Source organism: Dasypus novemcinctus, chromosome 15 (assembly GCF_030445035.2).
Source record: "Dasypus novemcinctus isolate mDasNov1 chromosome 15, mDasNov1.1.hap2, whole genome shotgun sequence".
Lineage (NCBI taxonomy): Eukaryota > Metazoa > Chordata > Mammalia > Cingulata > Dasypodidae > Dasypus > Dasypus novemcinctus.
Genome location: NC_080687.1, coordinates 8,889,339 through 8,911,770, shown reverse-complemented (window position 1 = coordinate 8,911,770; position 22,432 = coordinate 8,889,339). Strand labels below are relative to the sequence as shown.

General features: G+C 48.8%; 1 long non-coding RNA gene across 1 annotated transcript; it reads right to left on the bottom strand.

Moving 5' to 3' along the window:
- Positions 1–438: 438 nt before the first annotated feature.
- On the bottom strand, positions 439–16,545 carry LOC101415996 (uncharacterized). The gene is made up of 8 exons (XR_011645783.1): positions 15,561–16,545; positions 13,380–15,080; positions 11,777–11,852; positions 9,895–10,105; positions 8,151–8,315; positions 6,119–6,198; positions 5,589–5,679; positions 439–4,090 (listed from the first exon to the last, which is right to left on the bottom strand). It is a non-coding gene; the product is annotated as an uncharacterized lncRNA (long non-coding RNA).
- Positions 16,546–22,432: the final 5,887 nt, after the last annotated feature.

Here is a 22,432-nt window from a genome sequence, read left to right as displayed (position 1 = left end):
AATGAATTACTGATACAATATGAATAAATCTCCAAATAGTTATGCAAAGTGAAAGACACCAGACCAAAAAAAAAGGCATAATGCATGACTCCTTTTACATAACAATCTAGAAATGACAAATTAATCTATCGTTACAAAAAGCCAATTCAGTGGTGCACCGGGAAGTGGGGCATGGAGGAGGAGTGCATGGGGATAAAGGGGTTACATATGAGCACAAAGAAATTTGGGGGTTAGATAGATAGTTCATTATCTTAATTATGATGATAGTTTTATGAATGTATACATATGCCAACATTTATCAAGTTGTACATGTAAAATATGTATTGTATGTCAGTTATCACTCAATTAAGCTGTTAAAAATAAATACATTTTTTTAAAAATTTGATTTACACAATAATTTTTTAAAATAAATTTAAGCGGCGGTTCCCATGGTGATATTTTGTGTATCTCTACTGCCATTTCACACCATGGATTATCAATGCTCTCACCATCACTGGAAATAGAGTCAACAGCACTTTTTATTTATTTATTTTTAATTACATTCAGAAAATATGAGGTCCCCATATACCCCCTACCCCCCTCATCCCACTCCTCCCCCCATAGCAACAACCTCCTCCATCATCATGACACATTCATTGCATATGGTGAATACATCTCTGAGCACCGCTGCGCCTCATGGTCAATGGTCCACATCATAGCCCACACTCTCCCACGTTCCATCCAGTGGGCCATGGGAGGACATACAATGTCCAGTAATTGTCCCTGCAGCACCACCCAGGACAACTCCAAGTCCTGAAAACGCCTCCACATCTCATCTCTTCCTCCCATTCCCCACACCCAGCAGCCACCATGGCCACTTTCTCCACACCAATGCCACATTTTCTTCAATTACTAATCACAATACTTCATGAATAGAATATCAGTAAGTCCATTCTAATCCATACTCTATTCCTCCATCCTGTGGACCTTGAATTGGTTGTGTCTACTCCACATCTATATCAAGAAGAGAACAGCACCTTTTAAGCTAATCAAATTAGAGACCAATTTCTAAAACCCCAGAACCAATGGAAATTTCATCCTTAAGATTCTGTCTCTCAAGAACCACCCCTGTTCTGGTACCATAATTTGTATTAACCACAGAAACAGAACCAACAGAATGAACGTATGAGAATATTAAGAGATTTCTTATAGAAATTGGATCACAGGACCATAGGATTGGCAAGTCTGAATTCTGTAGGGCAGCCCACAAGTTGGAAGCTCAATGAAGATCCCAGGAAATGCTGCCAGTTGGGAACTCTGGTGAAGGTGATGATAGTTTCCCCAAGAGAAGTTGGCTGTCTGGGGTAAAGACAGAAATTCTTTCTGACTACTGAAATTCTCAGTTCTCGTTTTAAGTCCTCCAGTAGCTAGATAAGACATCTCTCACTGAGGAAGGCAATGTGCTCTGTTGATTGTGGAAGTAATCAGCCTCAGATGCAATCAACTGACTAATTATTTAAATCCTCAAAATACCCTCAAACTAACAATCAGCCCAGGGCTTGCTTGATGAAACACTGGACACCATAATCTGGCCACATTGACACGTAAAATAACCATCCCCATGCCCGATAATCTTTGTGAATTAATTGACTGAAATCAGAGTGCAACTATGATTAATCCATGTTTTCCATTTATATTGCAGCACTTACCACACAATGAATTTAGATGTAGCCTAATTTCTTTTAAGATCTTCTGGTTGTGCAAATTGCAGGACTAATAGAAGGGAGATTTTCTTGAATTAACTATTCTACTGAACCACCATCAAAAGCTACAGCTGTACACCCAAAACATACAGAGACAAGATAGAAGCTCCCTGCCCCCACACCCGCTCAGATCAGGACTTGATGTAAGGAAATGTGATTACCTTGGGCCAATAGAGGGTGGCATGGGGTTGGAGACAAAGAGGAAGACCTGGAAGTTATTCCTTCCTCTAACACGCCATAGGAAGGAAGGGGACGTGGCTCAACTGATAGAGCGTCTGCCTACCATATGGAGGGGCCAGGGTTCGATACCCAGGGCCTCCTAATCTGTGTGGTGAGCTCGCCATGCACAGGGCTGCCACGTACAAGGAGTGCCGTGCCACACAGGGGAGTTCCCTGCGTAGGGGAACCCCACGCACAAGGAGTGTGCCCCTCAAGGAGAGCCGCCCTGCGCAAATAAAGCACACCCCGCCCAGGAGTGGCACCGCACACATGGAGAGCTGACACAGCAAGATGACGCAACAAAAGAAGTGACGCAGTTTCCTGGTGCCACATGACAAGAATGCCAACAGACACAGAAGAACACACAGCGAATGGACACTGAGAGCAGACAACGGGGGGGGAAGGAGAACAAAATAAATCTTAAAAACAAAACAAAAACATGTCATAGGAACAGGAAAAGATATGGAGCACAAAGTAGCTTTTTTTTTTTTTAAAGATTTATTTCTCCCCCCAGACATGGTTGTTTGCGCTTACTGTGTCTGTTCATTGTGTGCTTTTTTCTTTTTTTTAGGAGGCACTGGAAACCAAACCCAGGGCCTCCCATGTGGGAGAGAGGTGCCTAACTTGAGCCACCTCCACTCCCTGCTTTGCTGAGTCTCTCATTATGTCTTCCTCCTTGTGTCTCTTGTTGTGTCACCTTGTTGCTTCAGCTCACCATGGCAGCCTGTCACATCGGCTGTTTTGCTCGTCTTCTTTAGGAGGCACCAGGAACCAAACCCAGGACCTCCCATGTAGTAGGCAGAAGTTCAATTGCTTGAGCCATATCTGCTTCCCCAAAGTAGCTTTTTATCCTCAAGTCCTATCTTTCCATCAGTCTGCTTGGGTGGGCCCCAATGAGGCTTTAGTTTAGTCTGGCCTGTCAACTAGTTCTCACTTACTAGGGAGACCCCCCAACACCCAAAAGCCACGATTTTGCGACCTAAACATATGGCCACTTTTCCAGGCAGACCTCCTTTCCCTGCCGAGGACAGGAAGAGCCAGCCCGTGTGAGGCTGTGGTGTGAGGTGCAGGCTGCTCAGCCACCACCTGCAGAGAGAGGCCCCGTGGGGGCTCTTCCTTCCAAGGACCTCAGTTGCTAGTCCAAACATTGGCTTGGAAAGTGTTTTTTATTCAGATAATCTAACAAAGGTCATATTAGAATTTGTGTGGGTTTTTAAATTCGAAAGCAACTGACCGGGCTTTGATGAAATCTGCCTCTTGGATTGGCAGGTGGCTTTGGAGTAGTGGGGAAAGGAGCAAATCCCTTCACCTGGCTCCAACTGCACCCAGATCACGTGGATGAGTAAGAGATCAACATTATCCTTTTGGTGTTAGAGATGTACCCTACCTTGTACACACCCAAAAGAATCATGGTCATTTTTCCAAAGGTCCCTTTGAAAGAAAGAGCTGAAGACTTCCATTCTGTTAAATGTTTGGCAATCTTCCCACACTTGACAAAAACCCTGACGTGGGAGGAGGACCCGAGGACTCGCCATGTTGCCACTTTGGGGAAATTGTTTTGCCTTCTCGTCCCGTGGAATAATTGGGGGTTATCTGATTTCTCTCTAACCTTCATGGAGCAAATGAAGAGGCAGGAGGACCTACACGTGTCTGCATGGGCTGAGAGTGTCTGTGGGCAGGAGAATCATGATCATGAAGGACACTGTCAGACTGACCATCCGCTGAGCACCTATGTAAGCCGGGCACCGTCCTAGGCACTTCAGGTATACACTTGTCATCTCATTTAATTCTCACTCTTTTTATTTTCTCAAAAGAAGATGAAAATATTCCTCATTTTACAATCAAGAAAATGAGAAGCAGGGAATTCATTACCCAGAGACACACAACTCTTAAGCAGCAGAGCTAAGTTTGGGGAGTAGATGTGGTTTAAGCAGTTGGGCATCCACTTCCCACAAGGGAGGCCCCAGGTTCAGTTCCTGGTGACTCCTAAAGCATATGAGCTGATGCAATGAATGGACACAATGAGTTGACACAACGAGCTGATGCAACAAGCTGGGAGTGGATGTAGCATAGGCAGTTGGGCACTCGCCTCCCACATGGGACATCCCAGGTTCAGTTCCAGGTGCCTCCTAAAGAAGATGAGCAGAGAACAGCAGAGACAATGAGTAGAGAGAGTGAGCAGACACAGCGAGCAGACAATGAGCAGACAGACGAGGGAGCCATCTCAGGGGGGTGGGGAGTGGAATAAAATAAAATAAATCTATTTTAAAAAAAGTTAAGTTCACACCAAGCTTTGATTTCAAAGCATGTACTCTTTCCACCACCTCCCCCTTTTTTGAAAGAGAGCCCTAAAATATATTTTGGACTGTATATGCATTTTGTGATTTGGCAAGTTATCCTTCCATGCCTATTAAAACTGTAAGGTCCTTAATAATGAAAATATGGGACTTTTTTTGGGATTTTGCTTAGAATATACAAATTCAGACATTAAAAAATGTTCCTTGGTTTTGGAAATGATAGTGGTGATGGTTGCACAGCACTGTAAATGGGCTTTTTTTTTTTAAGATTTATTTATTTCTCTCCCCGCCCAGCTGTCTGCTCTCAGTGTCCATTTGCTGTGTGTTCTTCTGTGTCTGCTTATAGTCTTGTCAATGGCACCAAGAATCTGTGTCTCTCTTTGTTGTGTCATCTTGTGCGTCAGCTCTCTGTGTGTGCGGCACCACTCCTGGGCAGGCTGCACTTTTTTCATGCTGGGCAGCTCTCCTTGTGGGGTACACTCCTTGCACGTGGGGCTCCCCTACGTGGGGACACCCCTGCATGGCAGGGCACTCCTTGAGCGCATCAGCGCTGCACGTGGGCCAGCTCATCACATGGGTCAGGAGGCCCTGGATTTGAACCCTGAACCTCCCATGTGGTAGGCGGATGCTCTATCTATTGAGCCAAATCCGCTTCCCGGTAAATGGACTTAATGCCACTGAACCGTATACCTAAAAATGGTTGAAATGGGAAATTTTATGTTACATATTTTTTACCATGAAAACACTTTTTAAAATGCTACTTGAAGGTCTGTACCTGACTTAAGAGACAGTGTACCAACATCAAGTTCCTGGTTGTGACAACGTATTATTATTCTATAAGACATCATCATTGGGAGAAGCTGGGTGAAGGAATACATGGGTATTCAGTGTTATTTTTGCAACTTCTTAGGAATCTTAATGTAGTTCAAAGTAAGTGGTTGTTGTTGTTTTAAATGTTATTTGAAGATGATAATTAGGTGCACTGTCATGGTATAGAACAAACAGAAATTAGGCAAGTCAGGCCCCAGTTCTAAAGCCGCTCTGCTAATAACCAGCCCTGCGGCTCTGCACACAGCAATGCCCAACTGAGGCCCAGGAAGTTTAAATGGCACCAGGTCTCTTTTAGCTTTAAGAGTTACAATTTCCATTATTAAAAATTATATACACTTTTAGACTCCCACGTTAGGGTGCTGGAGTGAATATACACATTGAATTTACTTCCCCAAACTGCACAAAAACTACAGTAAAGAGACAGGCAGGGCAGGAGAGGAGAGAACAGCGAGGAAATGATGGGCGCTCGAGAGCCGGTGGCGAGGGACCGGTGACTCACGGGCCTTGAGAGGGCTGCAGACACCGCTCCGGGGGGCCCGTTTCACACGGCAGAATCTTCCCAGGGCCCAGGAACCAAGAGCTCCAGGCACCTGGAAGTGGAAGGGCCGAGAAGGTGTCCTGCAAAGGGACCGGGCGCAGGCCCGGGTCTCTGGGTTCCTCCCCCGCTGCGGGCCCCGGGGACCCTGCTCCTCCCCCTCCCCAGCCTAAGTCTAGAGAGGTCGTTCTTTCAAGGGTGTAAAACAGAAGCGTCTGGGTGGGGAACAGAAGGCCCCAGGTTAACAAGAGGAGGCTTACACGGCTGTGTGCGCAGCGCGAGCTGAGAGCCGGCCGCCTCCCCCAGCTCAGCTCCCAGAGCCCTGCCGGCGGAGCTCAGGCTGCCGCAGGACCCTCCACCCTGCTCCGGAGGGGCTGAAATGAGGGGAGCCGAGCAATCGGGCCACCCTGCCCACTCAGCCCCGGGAAAGGGCGGCCATAGGGACGGAAGGCAGACCGCGACTGGCAGGCGCTGCGGTGAGAAGACACACTCACTCCAGGAAGGAGCACTGGGCGTCTGCGGGATGGATTACTCTGCAGCATGAGTGTGGTGGTAGATACACAGCTCGACGCGTCTGTCAAAACCCAGAGGGTGAAATTTGCTGTGTGTAAATTAAAATACAAAACATAAAGCGGGGGGGGGGGGGGGGGGGGGGGGGACTAAAAAGGAAAACAAACTATAACAAATTAATCTAAGCAAATTACAGATGAATTACATGACCACACTGAAAGGGGGAGGAAGAAAAGAACTTTGGAACCTTTAACGCGATAAGGCTTACGACAAAAGAACTATACACAGATATTACATTTTAGCTGCCAAATGTGTTTCTCACAGGGACATGGGTCAGCCATTCTAAAATTACTTTATGTGAACAAAAAAGGAAATATTGTGTAGATAATGAGAGTCAGGTTTCTCATTGTTGGAAATAAGAAGTTACAAATAGGGAAAGGGCGAAGGCGAGATGAACCCTAGGGGTATTGGACCGGAATCAGACGAATCAGTGTGAACTCGTGTACTTTAAACATGTATACAGAGTGATACAGAAATAAATACAGCTATGTGTTTACCCACGGGTTAGTGTACAAACATGTATTTCCTGGCTCTCCACGGGTTAGTGTACATACATGTACTTCCTGGCTCTCCACGGGTTAGTGTACATACATGTACTTCCTGGCTCTCCACGGGTTAGTGTACATACATGTACTTCCTGGCTCTCCACGGGTTAGTGTACATACATGTACTTCCTGGCTCTCCACGGGTTAGTGTACATACATGTACTTCCTGGCTCTCCACGGGTTAGTGTACACACATGTATTTCCTGACTCTCCACAGATTAGTGTACATACATGTATTTCCTGACTCTCCAAGGATTAGTGTACATACATGTATTTCCTGACTCTCCACGGGTTAGTGTACATACATGTATTTCCTGACTCTCCACGGGTTAGTGTACATACATGAACTTCCTGACTCTCCACGGGTTAGTGTACATATATGTACTTCCTGGCTCTCCACGGGTTAGTGTACATACATGAACTTCCTGACTCTCCACGGGTTAGTGTACATACATGAACTTCCTGACTCTCCACGGGTTAGTGTACATACATGTATTTCCTGACTCTCCACGGGTTAGTGTACATACATGAACTTCCTGACTCTCCACGGGTTAGTGTACATACATGAACTTCCTGACTCTCCACGGGTTAGTGTACATACATGTATTTCCTGACTCTCCACGGGTTAGTGTACATACATGAACTTCCTGACTCTCCACGGGTTAGTGTACATACATGTATTTCCTGACTCTCCACGGGTTAGTGTACATACATGAACTTCCTGACTCTCCACGGGTTAGTGTACATACATGTACTTCCTGGTTCTGTCTGCTCAAGGCACCCAGGAGCAGTGACACCCCAATAGCAATGAACACACCTGGTGCCCAGATCTTGGTTTCTAAGTACTATTTTCCATAAAAAGGAACTGGTACTCCTTGAGAAATAGTTGATGCAGCTTGGGTCAGGAAAACCTAAGATGAGCCTGGAGTATCTAGTGGTACCTGAAAATAAGAAAGTGCTCAGAAAAAGGATGGAAGCCCAGGACCGAAAGGGCCCTGGAGCCAACCTACAAGAGCTCCCACTGGCCAAAGCCAGAATGACTTGAGCAACAAAATAAAAAATAATGTAATTTGATCATAGTCTATAGGATAAAAACCCATGAGTCCATACTGATATACACAAATAACTGAGTAAATAAAGAGGGAGCAACCGCTCTTCCTGACATAAGAATTCTAGTTAATAAATATAGAAGAAATGAGGAAAATACAAAATCACCATCGAAACACCACAGTGGTCACGATGCAGCCAGATTCACTAACGGATGCTAAAATGAGGAAGAAGTTTGAGGAGAAATGGATAGTTGCATAGTCTAAACATATCTCTGAGATAGTGGTTAAATAAAAAGGAAAAAATAATAACTATACAGTGGAGAAACGCAGCACCCTACATGAGCAGTGAAAGCAAAACTCACCAGTAACAAGAAACGCCAACATCATGGACGCTGACACGCTACGCTGAGAAGGGGCCATCTCTCTGGGCTGTTCTTGCTGACAGTCCACGAGTAATCAACAGACAAACCCAAAGAGAGGGACAGTCAACAAAGTAACCAGTGGTGTTCTTCAAGAGCGACAAACTCCTGGAAGTCAAGGGAAGACAGAGGAGCGGTCACAGACAGATCCACCGAGGAGAAAGAATCACTAACGCAACGTGGGATCCTGGACTGGAACCTGGAAAGGAGGAGGGGGAAAACTGGCGAAACCCTAACGAGGCCTGTAGCTTAGTGGACAGTCTTGTACCAGTGTCCATTTCTTCATTTTGATCGTTGCACTGTAATTATATACGATACAAACATTAGGGGAACCAGATGAGGGGTCTATGGAAAGTCTCTATACTGTTTTTGAAACTTTTCTGTAAATGTAAAATGATCTCAAAATTAAAAGTTTTTAAAAATGACATGCAATTTTAAAAATAAGACATCTTACATCCTAAGCTCTCCTGTCACAACTAACTTCCAAGGGTTACAGAGTAATGATGTAGATTTACAAATGTAAATATGGCCTAAGTGCTCGGCCCTCACCAACAGCTTTCGTGACGTCCGGCCAGCTGCCTGGCTGAGCCTCCTGCTCCTGCTCCTGCATCAGCCAGAGGGTTGGGCGGAATTCCAAGGCCTCAGACTTTGTTGGCCGAGGAAAAGGAAGAGGAAAGGGAAGCGAACAGCCAGGGGTTCCAACCCGCTTTCCTGTCTTCTTCTCAGCTGCTTCCGGCCCCTCCGAGGGAGCCATTCTTTCATGGTCTTTAAAAGGTCACAGAATGATAGAGTCCGGCTTAGAACTCCACCATCTGTTATGTCCTCAGAATTTTAAAGCCTGGCCCGGTGCTTACAAATCTAAGCTCCCGGTCTCCTCTGTGGGAAACGGCTGAGCAGCTGCCAGGCGCTAGCAAGACAATTCCTGCTCAGAAGCTCCTCCACTTAGAGGCGGGCTGTGTCCTGACGGGCTGGTCGTCCGCCGCTGTTCGTCCGGCTGGAAGCGCTGCAGCCCTCAGATTGATTGCCACCAAACAGGAAGGTTTTAGAGCCACGCATATGCGCCACCCCAAGACTGGTGTATGTTCTCTCAGGCATATTTCCTCAGCAGGCCACCCGCCCCCCCAACAAATCAGCTCTTTTCATTTGAAAATTTGTTGAGACAGATAATACCTGCAAGTGTTAAAGGAAGGGCTCTCCTTGGTAGCTTCATCTCCTCCATCCCAGGGCCCTTGGAAGTCAGGCAAATTCAAAGGGGCCTTGTACCAAAGAAGTATCCATGGCTGGGGGCAAACATCTCATCACTCAGAGCCTCTACATCTTCCAACGAACTCCTGGCATTCTCCTGAAGGAGGCTGGGAGACGCCTTGTTGATACTGAGCCTCCCAGCTGATGACCCGTCAAATCCTTTGGGTTTTGTCAAGAAAAATTTTCCTATCTGCTGCTGATTATTGTCAACTACAGAGGCAAGACAGCTTTTATACAGTTGTCCTTTAGAACCTCTCCTAATGTTGAGTGACTCAGTCTATACCCAAGGGTGACATTTATTATTTTTTCACTGTTTTCCATTTCTTAAAAAATCATCTCTTGTTTGTAACTAAACACATTAGTAAGCCCTTTCACGGACAGGATGGAGTTAAAAAATGTTGGCAAAACACTTCAACACTTAGCACAAGCAGAACAAACACACCTTAGACCGAGGCGCCCGTGGCCAAGGCCGTGCTTTCCCACGAGAGCACGGCTCTTCCCGGTTCCGGAAGCTCTCAAGGAGAGGGGCGTCATGCTTCCCATAAAGAGCAAGAGGGAAGTCCGAGAGTTGATGTTCAGCACATTGCTCCCAGAGTCAACACAGCAGGAGGCTGACACAAATTTCTGGAGAGTTTGGAGAGAAATCTACTTGACTACATAAAAACAAACAAACAAAATATCAGATTTGTCCAGAAAAAAAATATCGTTGCATAGGTTAAGCACTTACTATGTGCCAAGCACACACTCTCTCTCATTTAATTCTCAGAACGACTCTAGATATTACAAATAAGGAAACTGAGGCATAGATACGTAAAGTCACTTGTTCCAGTAGCCCTTACAGCTCCTAGGAGCAAAACTGGGGTTCTGCCCCAGGTCTCTGACTGCAGAACTCCTAACCTCCAAGCTATATTTTCAAGTAACCAGCTCAGGCTCCATGTTGACAGTGCAGAAAGGGGAATGCTTCTGTACTCAAAGATGTCACCGTTTCCCTCACTCTAGCCTCAGCCCTGGGGGCTAGCACCGTGAGCCCAGTTTCTGCCTCAGACCCTGTCTGGGCCACCTCCCTGTGATGGTCAAAGCCACTCTATCTCCTGACTCGACACTTTCCTGAATGGACAGAACCGGAAGCGACGGTGGTAGCCTGCTGGTAGAGCCAAAGCAGCAGTTATCAACCAGAGAGGATTCTGTAACCCAGGGATACTTGGCAGATGTCTGGAGACGTTCCTGTGTGTCATACCTGCAGCAGAGGTGCTAGGAGGCCGAGGCCGTTACTCACCCTCCACGCACAGGCTAGCCTCTGCCCTAGCCAAGAATCATCTGGCCGAACTGCCAACAGTGTGGCGGGGAAGGACTCAGTAAAGCTCTCCAGCCCTTGTCCATGGCCTGGTGTGGGATGCAAGACCACTTCCCATTCAGTCAGGCAAGAACCCGTACCAGATGGGTTATCTCACCTGGAGGGGAAGGCGGTGCCGCCTGCACCCGGCCTCTTTCCTTCCAGTTAATGAGGTGCCTGCAGAGTGTCTGAACCGACAGCCTCCACAAACAGCATGCTGGCAAGCCCTCCCGAATTCAAAAAGACTGTCCTGACAGGCCGAGCAAGTGACTCAGCAAGGTGCGTCTCTCCGCGTAGGGCATAAAGGTAGGTGGCACATCCTAGACGGAGCCACGAGCGGAGACTGAAGTGAAGCAGGCAAGGGCCTCTCGTGGGCAGGAAGGCCCGGCAAGAGCATCGCCGTCCCCTGGTGGCGCAGCGGACTTTCAGAAATCCTGTCGGGCCCACTGCCTAATTATTCTCGGGCAACGCGGTCCTGCTCTGCGAGGAGGAGGGAAAGAAAGGGCAGCTATAAACTGGAAGCCGCCGCAGGTGGAGGTGGCCCCACGCTGGAGACTAACACAGGATGTGTTTGCAACCATGGCACAAAGTGGGTACGGTCCGAGCTCTGCCACAGAGGAAAGAGCCCACGGCTCGCAGACCTGATTCGGAAGTCCAGCTTGAGACTTCCTCATCCCCTGTGAGCTCAGGCAAGAAGCAGTCACACCTAGTCTCGTTTGGTTTCTCATTGGCAGAACAGGTCGATTCATGACCTTTCATAGGGTTGTTGGAGAGAAGCGCGTGTGATGGGGTTTTGCGCACGTCGCAGCGTGCTTTGCACAAAACACACAGGGCATATGTGTCCGTTCCCGGCCCGCCTCGTTCCCTTCCACCCTGACTCGCACAGCTAGAGAAAGAGCCTGGTCTTTACGGAGAGTCCGGCTGCAGAGCGACATGTCTGCGGGCTCAACTCCTACAAGATCGACGAGGCTTTTTATTAAATAGAATTCACCTTGACTAATGGCTCCAGACGAGATTGCCAGATAAGCAAGCTCTGCTCCAACAAGTATCTTTGAATTCTCTTGGACCTAGAAAATGACAATTTAAGACACACTTAGTATGAACCTCAGATGGCCAGAAACGGATTTACCACGAAGCTAATGAAAAGCGAGCTGCAGGCCCCGCATTTCATGGAATTTGCAGCCAAGGCAGGGGACCACGCCGTGAGCTCACACGGTCGTTTATTTCTGCAAACTCTGCAAAGATTTTTAACTCAGTTGCTTCACTGGCTGTCCCTTTCTACTTTGAATCCCCTTTGGTCACATTTCCCCTCTCTCTGGGTGGCTCTGGAATGGCCATAGGCATTTTTGGATCTGGCTAAGAGGAATTTGAGTTGAAGATACTTTTAATTTGAGTCAATTACCATATATTTATGGCAGAGACCCAGATATCTTTTCACCGATGCATGTAGCAGTACTATTTGCAATAGCAAAAAGGTAAAAGCAACCCAAGTATCCATCAGCCAGTGAAGGGAAAAACAAAATTTGGTATATCCATATGATGGAATATTATTCAGCCACAAAAAGGAACGAAGTTCTAAGACATGCTACAACAGTGATGAACCCTGAAGACATGTTGAGAGAAATAAGCCAGACACACATGCAAAAATAATGTATGATGCCACTTAGATGAAATAGCTAGAGTGCATAAATACATAGAGACAGAGAACAGATTAGAGGTTGCAGGGACGGGGAGGGAGGATAGGGAGTTATTGGTTAAAGTTATTGGTTAAAGTTTCTCTTTGGGGTCATGAAAAAGTTTTGGTAATTGGTGGTGATGGCAACACAACATCGTCAACATAATTAATGCCACTGCATTGTACACTTAAAAATAATAAAAATGGCTAATTTTATGGTATGTGTGTGTGTGTGTGACCAAAATTTTAAAATATAAATTAAAAAGAAATACGAGGGAGCGGATGTGGCTCAGGAGGCTGAGTGGTTGCCTTCCATGGTAAGTCTTGGGTTCAGTTTCCAGTGTCTCCTAAAGAAGATAAACAATGAGCAGACATTGAGCAAAAACAACAAGCAAGACAACCATCAAACAATGAGCAAAACAAACGAGCAAGGAGTGGATGTGGCTGAAGCAGTTGAGCACATGCCTTCCACCTGGGAGATCCAGGGTTCAGTTTCTGGTCCCTCCTAAAGAAAAAACGAATAGATAACGAACAGACAATGCGTCCAAAGAGCAAAACCACAAGCAAACAGACGAGGGAGCCATCCCAGGGGGGAGGGGAAGAAAAATAAATGCTACACAGTCACTTCCCTATTGCTGGCTGGCATGGAGTAGGAAAGGTTTCCAGGATGCCTCCTGCCCTCCATGCCCACTCGCGGAGCCTGGAGACTGGTCGGTGCAGGACTCAGGTCTCAGGTCTCACCCGATGGGCACACACGGGTCAGCAGCTGGTGCCGGGGGATTGTGGGTAGGGGAGGAGAAACAAGATTTAAAAGATGTAGAGCCAGAAGGTAGCCAGGGGAAATTTTTTCCCAATCAGCAAACTTGTACAACTATGGGCACACTTAAAACTGGTAACTGGTCAAGATAAGAGGTCTCACCTTCCAGTAATGTAAGAAGCCATCAAGGAATATGTGTCCCAAAATGTAGAATAAAAAGGATTCTAGAGGTTGTCAGGTAAATCATAATAATATTTATTCGTTCTGAATTTCTTCCTCCTTTAATACATAATTTTGTGTTTATAGTTTTATAGCCTTTTTCTTCAAAAGGAGCCCCCACATATATTTAGCTTCTGGGCCCTAGAAAACCTGGGCCCACCCCTTTAGGCCAGATACTTTTATCTGATCTTTTTTAAGAGGGTAGGATCAGGAAAAGGTAAGTCCCGAGAGAGCTCTTTAACTTTCTTCAACCAATCCTAATTTCAATATACAATGCATGCAGCCAACTGGAAATTCTTTGTGTAAGTGTTCTTTCTGAAAATTGTTAAATAAAATAAAAATAAAAAGCTGCAAAGCACGCCCGGGGTATTTCCCTGCCAGGCCAGGTCTGCGCTGCCTCCTGTTTGTAATAAGGTGAAGCGAGGCCTTTTTCTCTCTGTCACCCCCGCCCTCGGCCACCCCCGTGGGTGAAACTTGTCGCTTCTCCCACTTAAATCAAACTCAGCTGGAGGCCTTCCTGGCTTTCAAAGTATCAAGTCACGCTCCACCAGCCGGCGAAAGCGAAAGAACATCCTGAGCCCCCACGCCCGCAGCCTCGGGCCGCTGCAGGGCCCGGCCTGCGCAGAAGGACAGGGAGGGCCCCGAGGGTCCGCTCGCCTCCTCCTGGGCTGGGCGCGCCCCACCCGCCCCGCCGGGCCTCCCCGCACCCCGGGGTGCTCAGTCCACCGCCAAGCCGTTGCTGCGGGAAGGGAAAACCGAGCTCCTGCGGCACCTGGACAGCGGCCCCGCGCCTCCCCGCGCGCCCAGGGCGCAAGGCTGGGGCTCGGCAGCGCGGGCCGGGCAGCGCCCTCCGCCCGCAGCGCGGCGGGTTTGCTCCGTACTTCGGCAGCCGCGGTTCTCCCCGGCGCCTCACGCCCGCCCGCGGCTGGCCCACGTGACCGGGGCACATGACCTGCCCTTGGCTTTGAATAAAAAGCTCCAGCTTCTTCTGCCCTTGAAAGCCTGCGCAGCTCCCTGGGGCAACGTGAGTCCCGGGCGGCTTATCCAACAGGCTGCGCCGGCCACGCCGGCAGTCGTTGGCCAAGGAGGCTAAAGCAAACGTGGCTTTATGTTTTCCAAAGTGAGACTCCATTTTCCCCTTGGAAAATGCATGGTGATCCTGGAGAAGGTTCTCTCCACACCTGGGCAGTCCTCTCCTTACTGTAAGGCGGAGCCCCCTGGCAGCGCGGGTCAACAGGAAAGCAGCAGGTCCAACCTCCTTTCCAACTTGAGGTTCAGGTTCTCCCACCACCACCACCACCACCCCGGAAAGTCTTTCAATATGCGCTTTTCTACTTAAAAAAGCAGGCAGAGGAAGACAAGACTTCGTGCATATTCGCTTCGGGGTTGTTTGGAAGATCCCTGGAGCCTTCACGGTTAAATCTGAGCCTCAGGAGAGAGGAGTCGGTTTTTACAGGTGGAAGAGCTGACTGCCCCTGCGTGGCCTGGGCGGGGCATGCGCCCATCCGCCCACAGGTGCAGACGTTGCCCAAGGGGTCCCCCCTCCCCCCAGGAAGGTGCCATCTTGGCTGCGCTGCCTTGGACCATCCATCCTCTAAGGCTGAGGAAGCTCCTGCCTCTCGGGTGCCTTCCCTGATGACTCACCTGCGCGAGAAGGAAGAGGGAGAAGTGCTCAGTGGCCAAGCTGGGGCCTGGGGGCCTCTCTCCTGGGAACTGCCAAGAACTGTTTCCACAGTCTTTTCCGTGGTGGCCCTGGGTGTCTGTCCTTTAGAAGGGGGGGGGGGCACCCTTGAGCTTCTGTGGGTTCATCTCTAACAGATACTGACGACGGCCCTGCTCTGCCAGGCAGCGGGTCCACGTGCCGGGGACGCAGGGGAACGGAGGAGACCGGGGAGGCTGGCCGGGTGGGGCGGCGCGCAGGGGTTGGCGGGTGCAGCGTGGGAAACTCCCTCCTGCGTTACAGACGCTGCTGGCATGCCAAGGGCCCTTCTGTCCCGCCCATAAGCATGTTAACTGGCTGCTTTGGAAACAAGAGTTAACTCTTGGCCTCTGGAATCAGGTGTGCCCTTGTTTCTTAGAGATCTGCGCAGGCAGCCCCAAGGCCTCCGGGCTGCTGGTACTGACCTTGCACTGATGAGAGCCGGGGAGTCCTTGTGGCTGCTGGCGGCCTGACTAAAATCCAGCAGAGCAACCCCGGGGTGCGGGAAGCAGGGTCTGCTCCCTCCCTGGGCCTCCGCCTCCCGTCTCAGAGGATGCCCCAGCCACCTGTCCAGAGGCCCGGCCGCGGGCAGACTTCCAAAGCACGAAGCGAGCGCTGTTGGTTTCCTCATGGAGAGACAGGGGTGGAGCCTTCTCTGCTTTGAGCCGCCCTAAGAATAAGTCGGAGAGGGAAAGCGGCTCCCTGTGTTCTGAAATTGGCAAAGCTTCTGCCGTCCTGAGTAAGAACTGGCCCAGGGCAGGGCGGGAAGACGGAGGGAAAGATACTGCTCTTGCGTTTTGAATGAAATCCTGATTGGATTTTCCTAGACGTTCCACGGGCGCTGCTCCCTTAAAATAGCATACTGCACTAAAGGAGAAGAGGCAAGCTGAAATTAAAAAGTCACAAATGCAGGCACGACATGTCTGCCGGCAGAGGGTGATCCTTGGTACCAGAAACATCCTTCAGAGAGGCTCGTGGGATCCCATGTCTAAGAAGCAGTGCAGGTGCCAAGCCTTAGCAACCCAAGTGGGGCCCCCAGACCTCACCGTCCTGGCCCATGCGTCACAAGGAGGGCAGCTCATGGTGGAGGAAGGGGTGCAGGAACCCAGAATAAGGGTCTATTTTGAACCAGTTTTCTCCTCCCAGTCCTTCTGAGCAACACTTCCCATAGACCCTTGTTTTCCAGACAGAAACACCACTGCCCTCTTCCCACTGTGAATGGGGAACCATAAGGCAGAGACACAGTCCCTAGCGTGGCATCAAAAACTTCTTGGAAAATCAAAGAATAAATTTCACGTCAGAGTATCACTCGGCATCTGTACCGTTTCAGGTAACCTCAGTCTTGTTGAAAGTTCCACTGGGCTCTCTGGGAATTACCTACCAATCACCTCCCTTTTGATATCCAAGGAGATAAAATTTAGGAAGTGGCCACATGGGCCAAGAAGTCCTCTCTTTGGTCCTTTAGCCCTGGTTCTGCAAATCCCACAGCCCAAAGAAACGAGGACAGCCCCTCGCTCTCACCCAGCCTCTCCTGCTCAGTGATCCCATTTGCCACTCAGCTGACAAGAGACATGGTAGCGTATAAGAAAAATAAATGTAAGATCCAACTGCCCAACAGGTTTCCACTGCCCCAAGTGAACAGTGTTACAGATTTGAGATAAACATAGAAATAAAATATTATTATCGAGGTGAAATCGACATAACATTAGGCATCTTACAGTGAACAATTCAGTGGCATTCAGTACATTCACAGTGTTGTGCTGCCACCGCTTCTAGTTCCCAAACAGTTTCACCCCAAAAGGACACTCCCATACCCTGAAGCAGTCCCCCCCAGTCCCCTCTCCTCCCAGGCCCTGGCAACACCAATCCTCATCCTGCCCCTATGATATACTTATTTAGGATATTTCCTATAAATAGAATCATGCAGTTTGTGACTTTTGTGTCTGGCTTGAGATAAACATTTTTGCCTGCACTTGTGAGTTTTCTCTCACCTATTAGTACACATATTTTGAAGCAGGTAGTGAGAAATATTTCTGGAGTGTTCATACTGGAGCTGGGCTTGAAGGGAGGAGAGAAGGAGACCCCAGAAAGCGTGAGAGGAGAGATTTTAGATGACAAGTCTCATACATTCTGTGCCTTGACTTTACAACTTAACACGCAGTAGCATAGTGCATGTTACAAAATACCATAAAGAATATTCTAGGCTTGCAGCATGTACTTAATAACTCTAACCAGCATTTCTTTGAGTTACTAGAAAAGAGGGAAAACCCACATTTGAAAAAGTCAAACGGTAGTTATGGTGGCTTCAATTTGTTGCATTATTGGCTGATTGTTGCCCTGAGTAAATCTCTGATCAGCCCATGGATTTCAAGGTGGGTTGGGTGTGGGGGTCTGCAAACCTGGCCCAGCATCCTTCTGCACCAAGTCAGACCGTTGCTCAGCCCATGTCAAAGAGCCTCAAGTAGGCTGAGAAGTTGTTTGGGGAACTGGATGTGGCTCAACCAACTGGGCTCCCATCTACCATATTGGAGGTGCAGGGTTCGATGCCCAGAGCCTCTTGGTGAGAGCAAGCTGGCCCACGTGGAGTGCCAGCCCACGCGGGAATGCCGTCCTGCGCAGGAGTGCCCCTCTGCGTGGGAATGCCCCTCTGCGTGGGGATGCCGCCCAGCATGGGAAAGCTGCCCTGCACAGGAGTGCTGGCCGATGCTGAGAGCTGGCACAGCAAGATGACACAACAAGAGACACAGAGGAGAGAAAATAAGATGAAGTAGAACAGGGAGTTGAGGTGGCACAAGAGAGTAATTGCCCCTCTCCCACTTTGGAAGGTCTCAGCATCAGTTCCCAGAGCCGCCTAATGAGAATACAAGCAGACACGAAGAACACAGAGAAAATGAACACAGAGAGCAGACAACGGGGGGAATGGGGTGGGTGGGTGAGAATAAATAAAATAAATCTTTAAAAAAAAAGAGTCATTTGGAAAAATGCATGAATGACAAAACCACAGAACAAGATTCTACCTACCTGCCTCATGTGGTTGGCATCACATATGGAGGAATGCATGGCTTAGCTTCGGGCTTGGCACGTCAATGTTCCATTTATCGGCTGCCATGATGGTTGTCATTATCATTTTCTGGACATCCATAGTCTGTCAGGTGTAAATTTGCACAGGTGTGCTCAGGCAGAGAACAACACAGACTATTTCAATCCAAGACTGTCTGGGAAATTCCAGGCTGTGGATAGCCCTTCTTGTGAGCCCACCATGGGCTGCAGAGCACTTTAGCTTAACTGTGAACTTACACAAGTTTGCACATTTATTAGGATATACAGGGGTAGTGATTCATCCAGCTAACAGAAATCCTAATTGCCACATTTGATTCAATTTGACAAACACATATTGAACACCTAAATGTAAAATATTGAGCTGAGGCTATGAGGAATAGAAAATGAAAAAGAGATGACCCTGATTCAGACACGTATTTGCACACCAATATTCCTAGCAGCATAGGTACAACAGGCAAAGGTGAAGGCAACAGAAATGTTCATCAGCAGATGGGTGGAAAAACAAAATGTGTATCCATACAATGGACTATTACTCAGCCTTAAAAAAGGTGACTATTACTCACCCATTGCTATGTGGGTGAACCATGAAGATATGTTGACTGAAATAAGCCAAAAGCAAAGGGACAGATATTATATGATTCTGCTTATATGAAATAGCTAGAATATGCAAACGGCTGGAGACAGAAAGGAGACTATAGCACCCCAGGGGCCAGAGGCAGGGCGAATGGGGAGTTAATGCATAATGGGTACAGGGTTTCTGTTGGGGTGATGGGAAAGTTCTGGAAATGGGTGGTAATGAGGGTAGCACAACATTGTGAATGTGATTCATCCCACCGAATGGTTTGCTTGGGAGTGGTCGAGATGAGGAAGTTTATGTTGCATATATGCTTCCACAATTGGAAAAAAAAGCAACTAAAGAGACCATGACCGTGATCCTGGATTGGATCTCATAATGGAGGCAAGGACCAAAAGGACATTATTGGGACATATGAAAAAATGGGAACATAGGCTGTAACTTCCTACCAATGTTAAAGTTCTTGGTGCCATGACTTCAGGTGGTTACATAAGTGGATATCCTCTCCTAGGAAATGGACATGGAAGTATTATGCGTTCAGTGAGTATGATGTATACAACCTACTCAAATATTTAGATAATTGATAGCTAAATAGATATATGGACAGATGGATGGATGGACGGATGCACAGACAGAATGCTACAGCAAATATGGCAAAATGTTAAAATTGGTGGATCTAGGGATCTGGGTAAGGGGTATATTGGAGTTCTTGTATGGGTTTTATATTATTTTTGCAACTGTCCTGTAAGTTTGAAGTGATGTAAAAATAAAAAGTTTAAGAAGAAAAATAAAAGAGAAAGATGGCCCCATCCCCCAGAAGCTCCAATCGTCAGGTGCAGGAAGGCTGGGAGTCAGGGTACACAGATAACTCTAGTTCAAAGCAGCACAGCTGCAATGACTCAGAGGCATCGAAAGAAAGTGGCTTGGGAGAGCGAGTGCGAGAGAGCAGTGCCTGCAGGGCAGGGACCTGAGTGAGGGGATGGGAAGGGCCTCTGGCAGGCTGAGTATGGGGCTCCTGCCAGGCCTGTCGTGGTCACTGATAGTAGCGGATCCTGTAGTTGTGAGATGCTAAGACTTTTGATGGCAGGTTACTGACCCTTGGCTAGGGCCCAGAAGGTAATGTGTAATCTCTTTGCAAAACTGGAGGATGAAGCTACACAGCTAGGGCCAGGCGTGGCCTCAAAAGGCCCCAAACAAGGCTGAGAGAATGCTCTGAGCACACCCGCCCTCCACGCGCTCCTCCTCTGCTCCTGGCTTAGGCCGCCCTCTCAGCCAGCCTGGGGTCTGGTGGAGGACTCTGTGCCCGGCCTCGGGCAGTTTGTGTTGCTGTTTCCCTGCCAACCTCCCGGCTCAGGCCCTCTGAGGGGCCCGGCGATTGGCTCCACAGACCTTTCAGGGGCCCTCCTCAAGCTCAAAAAGGACCTATCTTTGAACAGTCGTATTAGTACTCATGTGCTAGGCCCTGCTAATGGCTCTGTAGAGCTCTCAACCCCTCAGGGAAGGGATTTCTCTTTGAAGCAGATTTGATGGCGGAATTTCAGTGCATAAGTAGTGAGGAAACTGGGAGCAGGCAAGCCTTTCCGTTCCACCTTTCTCGTGAGATGGGGCTGTGTCCTCAACTCACTATGCAGTGCTCCTGGGCAGGGAGGATTGTCCCTGGCAGGGCCCCATCCTTTGCAGCCACAGGCAGAAAGCATTCCTACAGGGCATCAGAAGCAGGCAGAGGGAAGCGGATGTGGCTCAAGTAGTTGGGCTCCCACCTGCCATATAGAAGGTCCCAGGTTCAGTTCCTGGTTCCTCCTAAAGAAGACGAGCAAGACAGCTGACACAACAAGATGACACAACAAGGAGACACAATGACAGAAACACACTGAAAGACACAACAAATGGGGCGGATGTGGCTCAAGTGATTAGGCACCTCACTCCCACATAGGAGGGCCCGGTTCAGTTCCCATGCCTCCTGAAAAGAAGATGAGCACACAACGAACAGACACAGAGAGCAGACAGTGAGCATAAAACAATGACAGGGGGCAGAAATAAATTTCAATAAATACAATCAATTTTTTTAAAAAGCAGACAGCTTGCGGGGGCCCAAGGCACCACATAAGTGGTCTATCCCTACTTGCCATCCCCAGGCAAGAGCTCACTTCCCTGGGATGCTTTCTTCACTGAAATCATGGTCAAGGTAGGTTAGCACCTACTTGGGGCCCTTTGGATACCATCAAAGCTGATTGCTGTTTGGACAAGCAGGAACAAACTGGCAGAGCAGCAATGGCTGTGGGACATGGAGCTGGCTTCAGACATGGATTGGGGGGCACTTTGCCCAAATAGGCTCCTCTGCCAGAAAGAAGGATTCATTCATTTATTCAATAAACATGTGAGCTCCTACCATGTGCCATAAGGACCAAATAGAGCCCAGTAGGAAAGACAGAGCATTGCCAGGGCCCCGAGGCCAGCCCAGGTGTTAGGGGAGCATCCCAGGGGTTAGGGGAGCACTCCAGGTGTTAGGGGAGTATCCCAGGGGTTAGGGGAGAACCTCAGGGGTTAGGGGAGCACCCCAGGGGTTAGGGGAGCACCCCAGGTGTTAGGGGAGCACTCCAGGGGTTAAGGGAGCACTCCAGGGGTTAAGGGAGCACTCCAGGGGTTAAGGGAGCACCCCAGGTGTAAAGGGAGCACTCCAGGTGTTAGGGGAGCACCCCAGGGGTTAGGGGAGAACCTCAGGGGTTAGGGGAGCACCCCAGGGGTTAGGGGAGAACCTCAGGGGTTAGGGGAGCACTCCAGGGATTAGGGGAGAACCTCAGGGGTTAGGGGAGCACCCCAGGGGTTAAGGGAGCACCCCAGGTGTAAGGGGGGCATAGCAGAGGGCATTGCACTCAGAGGGTTCAGGCAGGGAAAGCATCTCCCTGGAAGATTACTGGATACTGAAGGAAGAGTATAACCCAGGAGGTAAGGTGGAGGAAAGGCTCCAGCTGAGGATCAGCACAGGTGCCACGTGGAGGCGTGAAGCAGCTGAACAGGCCACTGACCTCCCTCTGCCACTGCAGGCCTGCTCACCCCGGGCCAGATACCCATCCCACAGCCACTAAGTCTCAAGCTGCAGCCCAAGAGAAGTAGAAAGCCAAACCTGGGAATTCAGAAACTGGCAGTGACTTGCCTGTTACCCCTGAGAACTTTCAGAAAAAGTCAGGCCAAAGTATTCAACAAATGCAATTGCCTAAACCTCGCCCTTCCTTTTTTTTTTTTTAAGATTTATTTTCTTTCTCCCCCCTACCCCATTCCCCCCGTTGTCTGCTCTCTCTGTCTATTCACTGTGTTCTTCTGTGTCTGCTTGTCTTCTCATTAGGCAGTTGCAGGAACCGATCCTGGGACCTTCCGGAGTGGGAGAGAGGCGATTACGCTTTTGCACCACCTCAACTCCCCGTTCTGCTGCATCGTCTTATTTTCTCTCCTCTGTCTCTTGTTGTGTCATCTTGCTGCGCCAGCTCTCAGCATCGGCTGGCGTTCCTGTACGGGGCAGCTTTCCCACACTGGGCAGCATTCTCACGCAGGGTGGCACTCCTGTGCGGGGCAGCATTCCTGCACGGGCCGGCACTCTGCGTGGCCAGCTCACCTCGTGGGCCAGCTTGCCCTCACCAGGAGGCACTGGGCATTGAACTCTGGACC